Genomic DNA, 12,878 nt, shown 5'->3' with positions numbered 1-12,878 from the left:
TTAAGAAAGAATTTTGTGAAAAGAATAAGTACCTAAAATATTGAATAATACATAAAATAAAGCCAATACAGCATAATTTACAAACCAATTATGAACAAATTTAGACCGTCTTTCCCAGAAAAAGCCGAGACCAAATAACGTGAAACATCACAACTTTGATACTGTAAAGTTTAGACAGTCATTTGTTTGTTCATGGCCATAATTTATTATCCTTCTAGTTTTGTCTATTTTCTAAAATGTTACTTTCTTCATTGTTTCCCGAGTCACTGTGTTGTGCATCAGCGGTGGGGTGAGGGGTCAGCATAACCATCTCTTCTGATGGATTGCATTCTTGCGTCGGAACATTTCTTTCTCTCTGCTGGGTGAATGAGGCTTCTGTTTGGAGGTTCTCGTAGATCCTGTCTGTTTACTATTACGCAGCATTTTCCCAGGAACCCTTTACTTTTGTTGAGCGATAAGCGCGAGAGGCTTGGCTATAGGGATGTCATTGTCGTGTTGTAGAAGGCACTATCTTGAGTACTGCATACGGGTCTGGGGGCCACATTTTTAGGAAGGATTTCTATACGTTGGCCCAGGTGCCAAATGATTTGTTGATTAGTTGGTCAAAACTTTATCTTTGCGACTTGTTGGTCTTGTGATAGTGCGGCTGTTTGTTTGTTTGGATCCCTGAACAACAAATTGTTTGAAGAGGCTCTTCCTCCAAGTGGTCTGGGCTGGGCAGCTGAGGTGATTGATCCCTCAGCTGGCAGATAAAGCTTGTTTAGGACTGATTCTTTTTGTAATTTCGTGCAATCAAAATTTTGTGATTGGTTAAGGAAGTACTAGAGAATAATGCCAAGAACTAGGAAAAAGATTCCGGCCCCTCCAGTGGAAGAATCGGAAGAATCTTCGGAAGAAAGCTCGGAGTCGTCAGTTGAAGAAGTTACAGGAGAGGTCTCGAGTAGACTATCTGAAAAGAAAAGAGTTCCAGATGGGAAGAGTTCAAGACAGAAGACACCTTTAGATTCACAGGAGAGTTCCTCGGAATTTGCACGGTGTATGTTAGAACCTACCACCTTGGAGAATTTGGTTCATTTCAGAAGTAAATTACGACTTTTTGTATCAGCTTTGAAAAAGCCAAGTATATATGATCTGGATATCATAATGGGGTACTGGGACAAGATGGCCGAGTTGGTGCAGTCTTTGGCAGTTCGAAATGTGTTCCTAGAGACCAAGTTGAACACTTTAACGGAACAGAAAGAACAAGAAGTGGCTGTTCAAAGATCATATGCAGAGACTGTCAGTTCCAGTGAGGTAAAGTCCAAGAATAAAATGATTATAGTGAAGGCAAAGGCGGACAAACATAGTACTAGTGACCAAGTTAAGAGTGAGTTGATGGGACGAGTTGCCCCTGTCTTAACTGACGTCAAGATAGTATCAGTTCGACCTATAAGGAATAAAAGGGTGATGATCGAAACTGCTTCTGAAGTCGACGCCAAGAAAATTGAAGAGTGTACGGAGGTACAAAAGCTTGGAATGGAGGTTGAAAGGCCCCTTCGTCGATTACCAAGATTAGTAATTTTTGATGTTGATTCAGATGTAGATCGAGAGTCCCTAAAAACTGAATTGTGGGAAAGGAATTTGGTTGACGGATTTGTCAATAAAGACCAAGTTCTTTCCGAGATAAAAATACTCGCTAAAAACAAGGCAAGGAATTCTCCTGGGTACAATGTAGTGGTGGAGGTTTCCCCACGTGTAAGGAGATACCTTTTAAAATATTCAAGAGCGTTTCTGAATTGGAGCTCACACCGTGTTCGGGAGTTGTGGACTCCGACACAATGTTATAAATGTATGGCGTATGGCCATGTTTGTTTGTTTGTTTGTTATTTGGTTTTTAGGAGCATTAGCAACTAAGGCCATATTGCTCCGGGATATGCGGTGGTTATTCCCTGAATGACCTTTCCGCATCCTCCGTATTTGGTGGTGACGGGCTCGAACCCCGGTCTAATCAAGAAGCGTGTGTTACGCACTGCTGCTCCTTCCCACCTGGCTACGGAGGCGCCCGTATGGCCATGTGGCCCGGTACTGTGATGCGGGCGAGTTCTGCAGTCACTGTGCCGGGAGTGGTCATACCTTTAAGTCCTGTACACAAAGAGCGGATGCTCCAAAATGTGTAAATTGCTGGAGGAGGAAGGTGCCCTCTGCACATGGTGCTAACGATCGAACTTGTCCTGAATATTTAAAGGCGGTTGACACTTTAAAGAGAAGAAATGAACAGGATTAGTGGTATCATGGCGGGGTACCCCTTTCTCAGCGGTTGTAGGAAGACTTCTCCCGGTGGTGACTGGGGGTCGTCGGTCACAGTAGCGTCTGTGTTGGGGTTTGCAGGGACTGGCCGGTGTGAGTATTGTATGATTAATTGTTATGATCAATTGTTATTATGAATTTATGAAAGATCAATTGTTATTATTATTTAGTCTGACGGATATCAGACTGTGTTTCACTAGATAGCGCAACCTACCTCCTCGTGGTGGGGACGGAAAGTCGTGGTGGGGACGGAGATGCCGACTCCGCCGCGAGTGCTATTTTTTGATTTTGTCATTAGTCAAGTTAGACTTTTGTAATTGTTGTTGTTTTGTTAAATTGATTGACCAAGGATGTTAACAAATAAAACAGTTATGATTGTAAGTGGCAGATGAGCTACGGCTCAGGTGGCCATTTGGTTTAGCTTGATTAAATGTATACGTTGGAACGGAAGAACGGCGATATTAGTGATACCAAAGTGGGTACTCTTATCAAGAAATTTCATTTCAGCATTTGCAGCATCTGGAAACTGGGCAGCAGCGAGATCTAATTGAGGTGTTCAAAAGTTTCAGTGTATCGAGTAAGTGAAATGCCGATGCCATCTTTATTGTTGCTGATACAATAGACGTGTGGTGGAGGAGATTAAAATTAACCTGATGGAGAATGGTTAGATAGGATAGATGTGCAAAATTTTGTCATTAGCCAGTGTGTAAATTCTTTGAGGGGAATGGACAGAGGACGTAGATCTTTTTTTTTGGCTGATGCCGTATAAGCTTGTATTATTTGCTGCTACTAATATTAATCGATGTGCGTGCATACTGCAATTGCCATCGACATATTTTTGGCCTTTACCTTTTAATTTGCTTTAACAAGATCAAGATAAATGCTCTTTATACACCCGCGCGACCACGGGAGTGTCGCTAGTGTCGTTGTTAGTACGGTTGATGTTTTAGTATGCTGCACTTCATTTAATATCCTAATGTATTCATTGTGCTTTATTTAATTCAGTTGTTGTCCAGAAATTGTCAGTAAGTTTTTCCCTAACTGGCTATAAATTTTAATAGATTTTGTAAACTGTTGATATTAGTTTATTACCTTTGTAATATTGTTAGGCCTAACTCAGGAATCGCTGACTGCCTCGTTTAACCCTAGTTAGTTGTTGGCGCATCGGCTTCTGTGGCTATAATACACCTCCCAAGGTTTTTGCAGTACTGTACTCTGATCCAGGCCCGAGGAGGGATTTGAGCCGCGACCTTTGGGTTGCCAGGCAGGCACTTTACTCACCTAGCCCAGTCGGCTATTTAAATTAGGGCGCTGATACTGGTTGTAAACGGCTGATTTTGGCCCCACGATTTCGGCAGAAATTAGAATTGTGCCACTTGACATAAATAATATTGCAAGCACTGGTGTAACTTAATACCATTATAATGACCATATTGATGTCATCCCAGGGCAAATAGCACGTGACAACAGCACGTAAATCCTATTGGTGGTAACTGTTCTTGTGTAGCACTTCTTAAGTTGATTCACCTACTAACTTGCAGTGGGTATCATCTGCACTCATTTTCTGAGCTCCTTCTGTGAGACTCTCTCGCCACTCGCTCATCCGCAGTGAACTCGCCAATTCGTATCTGCTCAAAATGGAGGGTAAATCGAGGAAATCGGCTGTAAACACAACCCTGCCAGTGACCGACAACCCTAAAATAGCAGAGCAACACGAAGAACATGAGGGATCTCAAACTGAACCCCCCATTAAGAGCAAAAAATCAATCGGTACCAAATTTGATTGAAAAACCAGGTCAAAATCTCAAAACAGAGGGACCATGGAACCCCCCCCCTCTCCCAAACCGAGTACACAGATATGAGACAACCTGACCTCCCCCTTGACCCCAGAATGCCTGAGGGGACAGTTATCCAACAATCGCTACAACTCAAAGTAGCAGTGGAGAACGTGCTCAAAGAGCCAACTAACAGAGTTACAACACTTCTTAGGGCAGAAATCGTCACCCTATGGAACAAGCTAGAATCGCTGCTTATCCAGACTCACCTGGAAAGCGAAAAGGCAACTGCAAAATTGGAAGCCTACACTGACTGTGGAGTAAAACAAATGCGACAGCGCGACTCCACATATGCCCATGCGCTGAGGAAGTCACCACCGGACTTTATTCCCGAATCTCAGGAACTGAGCTACCAGACAAACAATTCGGGTGCCAACCTACGGACTATACTGAAGAAAACGCTATCATCCAGACCTAACTTTGTGGTACTTAAACCCCTTACCAATGAAGGTCGTATGTCCAGTGAGGAGGTCAAGAAGACCATCATGGATTCCTTGACAGATGACTTAAAGAACACTAAAATCAAGTCAATTAGCAAAACGCGAAATACAGGAGTAATTATAGAAACAGCCACAAAAGAGGATGCTGAACTGATTGTTAAGAATCCTAAATTACCATCTCTGGGACTCCTGGCCGAGCCCCCTAGACAAAAGGGCCCTTTCATACTGGTACTAGATGTGGACAAGGATCTCCTTCCAGAGGAATTGCAAAGCGAAATTTTCCACAGAAACTTGAAACAGGAACTCCCAGATGAAGAACCAACTTCTCACATAAATCCCTAAATTCCAAACAAAACCCAGAGCTGGGCACACCATTAACTGGGTCTTTGAGCTATCACCCAAGGCCTGGAAGATCCTCTCCCAACAAACAAGAATTTACATCAACTGGGGCAGCTACCGCTTTAGGGAGCATGTAGCCGTCCCCAAATGTTTCAGGTGCTGCCGTTTCGGCCACACCACGCACACGTGCAGGCAAAATCTTCCCACCTGTGGCCACTGTGCCGAAATGGGGCATGAATACGCTACATGTCCTAAAAAGTCTCAACCTCCCACATGTGCCAATTGCAAGGCCCTAAAGGTGCCAGCCAACCATTCGCTCCGTGACAGCAGTTGCCCAGTTTATCTCAAAGCCAGAAGTGCTCAACAATCAAGAATAGAATATGGGGAGTAATAAACCAAACCTAAATACCCACACCGTGAAAATAGCACAACATAACGCTCAGAGGGCCAAGGCTGTTGCTGCACAACTGGTCAAAAAGGCAGATGAAGAGAACTTAGATGTGCTGCTGCTTCAGGAGCCATACACTCATAACAAGGAGGTAAAAGGCTACCCCTTGAGATTTAAAGTGGTCCAGGTTGATGGTGACACACCCTGGGCCGCGATCCCGAACTGACTGTCACCAAAATCATTGATCTGTGTACTAGCTGGGCTGTGTGCGCCCATGTAATTTCACCACTGGGGCAATTCTACTTAGTTTCGATATACTGTCGACCGGGGGAAGATATTCTTCCTGCCACCCGATATCTACAGACCATCCAGCTACAAATGCCAAATGCAAAACTCATTATAGGGGCTGATGTTAACTGCAGGTCCCCAGCCTGGCACAGCCGAACTCAAAATCACAGAGGAAATAGAAATGGCCAACGTCTTGAGGACTACTTGTCTAACAGCAACCTGGTCATTCTAAACAAACCTAACTGCCTGCCAACTTTCTCCAGTACCCTGCGGGAAGCTACAATAGATATCACCTTAGCCTCAAGCTCCATTGCTCAGCACCTTGCTTCCTGGACAGTCCGTGAGGACTGGACCACCTCTGACCACAGGGTACTAACCTTTCAACTACACCGTTCACTAGTCACTCAACCAACCAACCAACTGAACTCAACAAAGACGATATGCCCTGAATAAGGCTGACTGGAACCTTTTTAAGGAGGAATTGACCAGTGCAGCCAGCCGCTTCAATCCTAGCGGCCTCAGCCCAGCCCAGCATCAATGCGCAATTACACAGCGCGTCAGTAATGCTGCAAACAAGGCTATCAAAAAGAAGAGATTCACACCTGGTGCTGTCCCCTGGTGGTCACCTGAACTCCAGACTCTTAGACGCGAAGTCATTTACCGACGAAAACGCTATCAACGTGCAAGAAGAACATGGCCTCCAGAAGAAACAGAGGCTTTACTGCAGCAATATCGAGTGACCAGGAACCAGTATACCACAACAATAAAACAGCGCAAAAGGCGCTCATGGGAAGCCCTGGTAAGCACTGAAGGGAGCGCCGATCCCCGAGGATTGTGTACAAAGTGACCACTAACAAGCTCCCCAGAGGCGAGGTCGTATCAACCACAAAATTACCGAACGGACTGAACACCAGATCGTGGCAAGATACTATCAATAATATTCTAGACGCTACATTCCAGCAGCCTGCTGACCCACACACACCGAAACAGCTACAGCTCTGCACGGAAAATGAAACATATCACACAACTGCAATTGAAGAACCCTTCACCACAACCGAGCTCAACTTAGCTGCATCTAGAATCAGAAACAAGAAGGCTCCGGGCAGAGACATGCTCGATCCAGAAATCGTCCAGAAGGCCATTGAACTTATTCCCACTACAATACTCAACCTGTTAAACCACTGTCTCCACCAAGTATTCTTCCCCACACAATGGAGGACTGCAATCCTTAGACTTATATTGAAGAATGCAACCAAACCACATGATCTGCCACAATCTTACCGGCCCATTGCACTGCTGCCAGTCTTCAGCAAACTTCTCGAACGGATGATCTCCTATAGAATAGAAGCCCACTACAATGACGCTGGTCTCTCCTCACCTAAGCAGTACGGTTTCCAGAAAGGACGCTCCACGATTGATGCACTGGAAACAATCATTGAAGCTGCTACCAAATGCTACTCCAAATACTTTCTACTAATCTCCTTTGACTTTGCTGGTGCCTTCGATTCCCTCTGGTGGCCCAGCGTCCTGGGCAGGCTCCGAAGAGCGCATGTTCCAGAAAACTTATATAGATGCATCAAGACCTATCTCCAGGACCGGCGAGTTGTCGTGTCTGCTCCCCACTGCAGTGTCTCTAGACCAGTCTTCAGGGGATGCCCTCAGGGATCTGTCCTGGGGCCTCTCCTCTGGAATCTGGTGCTGGATGATTTCCTGAACACCAAACTCAACAATGTACAAACCCAGGCCTATGCAGATGACCTGGTCATGCTCTTTTCTGCCAATAACAGAACCCAACTAGAAGCAACTGCCAACCAGGCCATCTCCACCCTTCAAGCTTGGGCAGAGCATAACAACCTAAAGATCTCCCCAGAGAAAACCAATTCGATCCTACTAAAAGGCACCCTTGATTTGAGAAGACCACCCCAAATCAAGGTCAATGGTGTTACAGTAAAACTAAAAACAGAGCTTAAATATCTAGGTTTGATCTTAGACAAAAACCTTTCATTCACTCCTCATCTAGACCAACTCAGGATTAAGATCAGGAAGTATTCTGCCCAAGTCTCAAGAGTTGCCCGGAAGGACTGGGGCTTAAAGAAGAGAACGCTGTCACTCTTCTATAAGGCAGTTTTCATCCCGGTTATCACCTATGCTTCTGGAGTCTGGTACAAGAAGGCCAATACCGTAGTAAACAGATCGCGCCTAGGAACTATCCAGCGCTCTCTTCTCCTTCTGTCCTCGCGTGCCTGTCGCACTGTCAGCACCCATGCGCTCCAGGTCCTCACTGGATCTCTTCCACTGGACCTGGAGATTGTTCGTCATGGGTTGCTCTACCAAATAGCCAAAGGAAGAGCAGTTACTTGTGCAGGTTTCACCACTGACCCAGCAAATAATAGAAACGCTGAAAAGAAGAGACTTAATGAACATCTAACGGACACCTGGCAAGAAAGATGGCAGACATCAACTAAAGGCGCTGTCACCAAAAGATTCCTCCCTGATGTCAGGGCCTCCTACCCCCTCACACCTGTCTGGTTTTCACCAGGACTCTATGCTACCTACCTCCTCACTGGACATGGCTCCTTCCAGAAAAAACTACATGACTTCAGAATTTCAGACTCACCCCGCTGCCACTGTGGAGAGGATCAGACGTGGGAGCACCTTGCCCACAGCTGTGAAATCAACGAGGACTTCAGGAGGATCCTAATAACAAAACTACGCTTCAACTACCAAAATCAAGAACACCTCACCCTACAGAATGAAGAAACTTTCCGAGCTCTGACTCAATTTGCAATGGACTTATTTACCAGGCAGAAATTTACCAGGCGCTACCACTACCTTAGTATCCGAATCAATAGGTCATAACAACCATGACTGCCAATTGTTGCTACGCATCATTGAGCCATGGATGCTAACGCCTTGGACCAACTTGCACAAGACTTGACCAGCAGTGCAATAAAAGACAGGGTCCGCACATACCTTGACAAATTCCTCATCATTGATTTCTGGACAAACTTCTCTCGACCAGATGTGACACATCTCATCAAGAAGAGGCCTAGCATCGATCCCTGGACTTGACCATCAATCTTGGACTCCCGGTTTTGACCACCCCCACTGTTCGTTCTGATGGACTACTGGACCAGCCTTCAGTCTGGATGCGACATAGACTCACCAAATGGAGTCCCAATGACGGCACCTGAACTAGACCTTACTGAACATGACCCATCCACCATAGCAGCAGTCACATTGCTGGATTTACAGCAAGTTGTCGGCTCCAACTGACTGGCCGTGCTAGCTGTACCTACCCTGAACTTGCGGAGTATATCTCTCTCTCATTTTTTTTTTTTTTCTTTTCGGCTTCTTTCTTCTGTTTCCTGCCATCCGTTCTTTTACTCCCCCCCTATTTTTCTCTTACAGAATGATTTTTTTTTTTTTTTTTTTTTTTTTTTTTGTGGGGTGGTGGTTTTCGTCCACCCCACTCCTCTCTCTGGTGTGGCACTGGGCATGCCACACTGTCATCAGGGGCCATCTTCCCTATTGGTCCCTTTCTTCTGTTTCCTACCCTCCAGTCTTCTGCCTTCCTCCCTTACTTTTCTCTTGCACAACGTTTTTTTTTTTTTTTTTTTTTTTTTAGTTTATATACAAAATACACGCATTCCCCACAGGTCTAAATCTAAAAACATCAAAATTACTGCCCGACCTATTTGGCCCTAGAACAAGTTATCAGCGAACAACCCTACGCTCTGTTAAAATTACAACCGTTGCTCAAGAAACAGCGATCATCTCATTCTCAAATCTGGTCCTAGCCACTGAAATCCCAGGAAAGTAGGTGGCAGGACCCGCCAGAGTGCTCTAGCTACAGTGGTACACCCGGTCAGCCTCCCCGTGGCATGGTGTGGTAACGTCGGGTCCCACTAGGGGCTCGGCGGCTAATAGACCGGAGGAACAAAGGGCACAACACAATATACAGCACATGACCCCCACACACTTCAAATCTCTGGCCCCGATACAATGTACACCTGCGGAGATGGGAGAAATCCCAGGAGCCGTTAGACACTAACATACCTTATACCCGCGCGACCACTACGTCAAAAGAGTTTACAATTAATCACATTGATAGTGAGTACAATTGTTAAAAGTATTTAGCAGTTGATGCGGGCTTGAATGGCTATCCACTGAAACACACACGGTGCATCTTTGTAGTTCCAGACACCTTGTATTTGTTGTAACTGCACGAACTGTTTCTGAAACAATTTACTTTCATGAAGTTTACTGACATATGGTCCTTTGCAATCTAGCCAAAAATTACATTTATGAAGATTTAATAGGAATGGTGAGATTATCAGTCTTCATGTGAGAGGACCAGTAGAGGACCACGTACCTTTTAGAATTGAGTTTCTGCTACACGCTACCTTTTTAATTTTTTGTGTCAAAATCATAAAATTCATTTCACTTAAGTACGAATGAGAATAATAAATCTCATACATTAAAATTATCTTCACGTATCGGCCTTCTCCCCAAAAAGTTTAAACAAAAGCTAAATTTTTAAAAGAATTGTGAAAATACAGACTTACTACACTTCCACAAAGATCTGATCTGCAGCTCAATTTCTCTAGATGCGTAGGTCACTATGACTAATATTACTGTATTGCGTACAGCCGGGTAAAACCTGTATTAAAATTCTGTTGCATGTTTCGAAATGTAATGCAGTTACTTGAAATCATTTTGGTGCTGCAACATTCATTTGTGATTCAGCTGTGTCGCCTATTTTATGCTTATAATAATACACGTACACAATCAAGGAACGTGCCGTGACTCAAACAAGCATGCAAAGTATTAAGTATTAGTATTAATACTGTAAATTCTTAATGAATATATTTCCATTAATAACCATAATTTCAATGGGAACTGTTCTGAAACGGCACCGGTCTCTCCCCCCCCCCCAAACTGTTATAGGTATATTGAGGGTCAGACGGCTCCGGGGATTTCTCCCATATCCACGTATGTATATCGAATGACAGTACCCCCGTCTATGCCAGAGGTTTAAAAATACAGTATGGGTCATGTGGTATGTAGTTTGTTGTGACCAGTTTTCATCCGGCCTGTTGGCAGCTGGGCCCCTGTTTAGGACCCGTCGTTACCATACCTAGCGATGGCGACGATTTCCAGGTGTACCAAGAGACTAATTATACCCGTGCAAGTCTCGCCACTTACTTTCCTGGGATTTCGGTGACTTGGGCCTAAAATAAAGGTTGCAGCGATCGCGGTTGGTTTAGGTAAAATTGCATTTAGAAAAAGCTGCGTGGGGTTTTACGCTGAAAGTACTATTTCTAGAGAGCCTAAAAGGTCGGGCAAAATTTGATGTGATTTAAATTTTGACATGTGGGGCAGTCGCTGTACAAGAGAATGTGTTAGGAGGGGAGGGTGCAGACTGGTGGGTGAAATAGGAAGAAGAGGGGGTCGGATAGGAAGGTGACCCCATTTTCAGTGGGGCATGCGCATGCCCCGCGAGTGAAAATGCGAGGAGGGGGGGAAGAGCAAATTCGCTCCTTCCCCCTTCCCCGGAAAATAGGAAAAAACAGGTCCACACAAGGGCGTGCTGTTTCGTGTCGCCAACACGCCATCTAAATCACCCTAAAGTCTTGTCTTTCTGTGGTATCGCAGGTTTGCCACTTGTCTAGGTTGTCCATTTTTGTGAGGTTAGGTGCGCGTCGTCACAATCTTTTTTTTTTTTTTTTTTTTTTTTTTAGTGCTGGTTATCCGTAACAGTGGTGTCATCACCTATTCTATCTCTGCTGTAGTCCAAATGGTGATGCCACTACTGTCTCAACGAAAATGTCTGGTCCTGGCAAACCAGGGGTCTGGGGTTCGATAATTTTTATTATCGAGCTTTTATCGTGCAGTGAATTGGAGTTTTCTTCTGTTTACTTTCGGGAATGGGAATTTTGGATTGGTGTTCAAACTGGGTATCACAGAGTGGGTGCTGCGGGATAGCTTCGTACATTATGGTAAGTTTTATTTGTGTATCACGTACTTGTTTGACCTCCTGCAGTCCTAGTAGGGTTGCCTTTGATGTATTGCTATCATTCTTTTCTTTCTTGAAAATTGATCATGGGCATATTGACTGAGTGCCTAACAGTCTGGGTTCTTGGTTGTCTGGTATATATTGGATTGCCGTTATTAGACGTAGTCATAGGTTGTCATACAGATCGCAGTCAAACATTAAGTGTCTCCAGGACTCAGGATTGCCACAGGGATAATCCGCGTTATCTATGATGCCAAGTTGGTGAAGCTTAGCTTTAAACGGGCCGTGTCCTGTAGGAGGAAGGTGTTATTCCGATCGGGGTGAAACCACGCTGCCTTCTTAGGGTAAAGCTTAGTGACAGTGGGGAGGAATCTTCTAGTCACTGTGCCTTTTCTGTGTCACTCCATCTCCTCTGCCAAATCTGGACGAGGTGGTCGGTGATTCTTCTCTTCTCACAGTTGTGGTCATTAGTGATGTCATACATTGTAGCCAATGTGTTTCTAGAAAGATGGTAGAGTAGACAGCAGCGGGTAGCCTCGAGGTCCACCTGGAGGGTAGCCGTGCTAGTCATTCTAGTTGCTCTCGTCATGGTAAGGTGGATGGTCCTCTGAATGGTTTCGACGATCTGCTACCGCAGATCCGCTATGCTACCCGGTCAAGATCCACTGCTACAAATCTAGTCACCACCGCTACCAAGACCCGCGAGGCATTTGAGCACCGTTCGGAAATCACCGTTACGTATATCGACGTCCAGGCAGCATTTGATTCCGTATCCGTTCATGCGTTGGCAAGGCTACTACGTGAGAATTACCTCATTGGTGGAAACGTGCTCTGGTTTATTCAGACAATGCTGGAGAACAGGGCCATTATTGTTCGCGATGGCGATTTGCGCTATACCAGGACTATTACAAATGGGGTCCCACAAGGCGAGGTCCTGTCCGGAATCTTGTTCTCAGCTGTTCTCGTGCCATTTGTGACAGGCCGAACTGATATCCTCACCTTTGCCGATTACATAAAACTGTTTACTCCCGTCAGCCCTGGAGACACTGTTGAATATATCAATACCTGAATCCTTCAGAAACCAGGAATCTTGAGGCCTTTCTCTCCGGTTTCGTACTTCAAATCAATCCTGAGAAGTCAAAACAGTTGACTTTCTCTCTCAAACGGAGCCCAACAATAGTGCAACCCATTTTAAGAGGATGCGCGATTTCTGCCGTCCAACAACATACAGATCTGGGTGTTATTTTTGATCAAAGGCTCTCCTTTATACCGCACATAGATCA

General features: G+C 44.9%; 1 protein-coding gene across 1 annotated transcript in view; it reads right to left on the bottom strand.

Moving 5' to 3' along the window:
- Positions 1 to 10,239, bottom strand: part of LOC150076591 (uncharacterized) — a 34,138-nt gene extending 23,899 nt beyond the window's left edge. The window contains exon 1 of the mRNA XM_090387649.1: positions 10,145 to 10,239. The gene's annotated coding sequence lies outside the window, so the exon portion shown is untranslated. The remainder of the gene's footprint in view (positions 1 to 10,144) is intronic.
- Between the last annotated feature and the right edge of the window lie 2,639 nt (positions 10,240 to 12,878).

Source organism: Mastigoproctus giganteus, chromosome 13 (assembly GCF_048544385.1).
Source record: "Mastigoproctus giganteus isolate SK-2022 chromosome 13, ASM4854438v1, whole genome shotgun sequence".
NCBI classification, from domain to species: Eukaryota; Metazoa; Arthropoda; class Arachnida; order Uropygi; family Thelyphonidae; genus Mastigoproctus; species Mastigoproctus giganteus.
The sequence above is the reverse complement of the archived record's forward strand: the minus strand, read 5'-3'. Positions and strand labels throughout refer to the sequence as shown.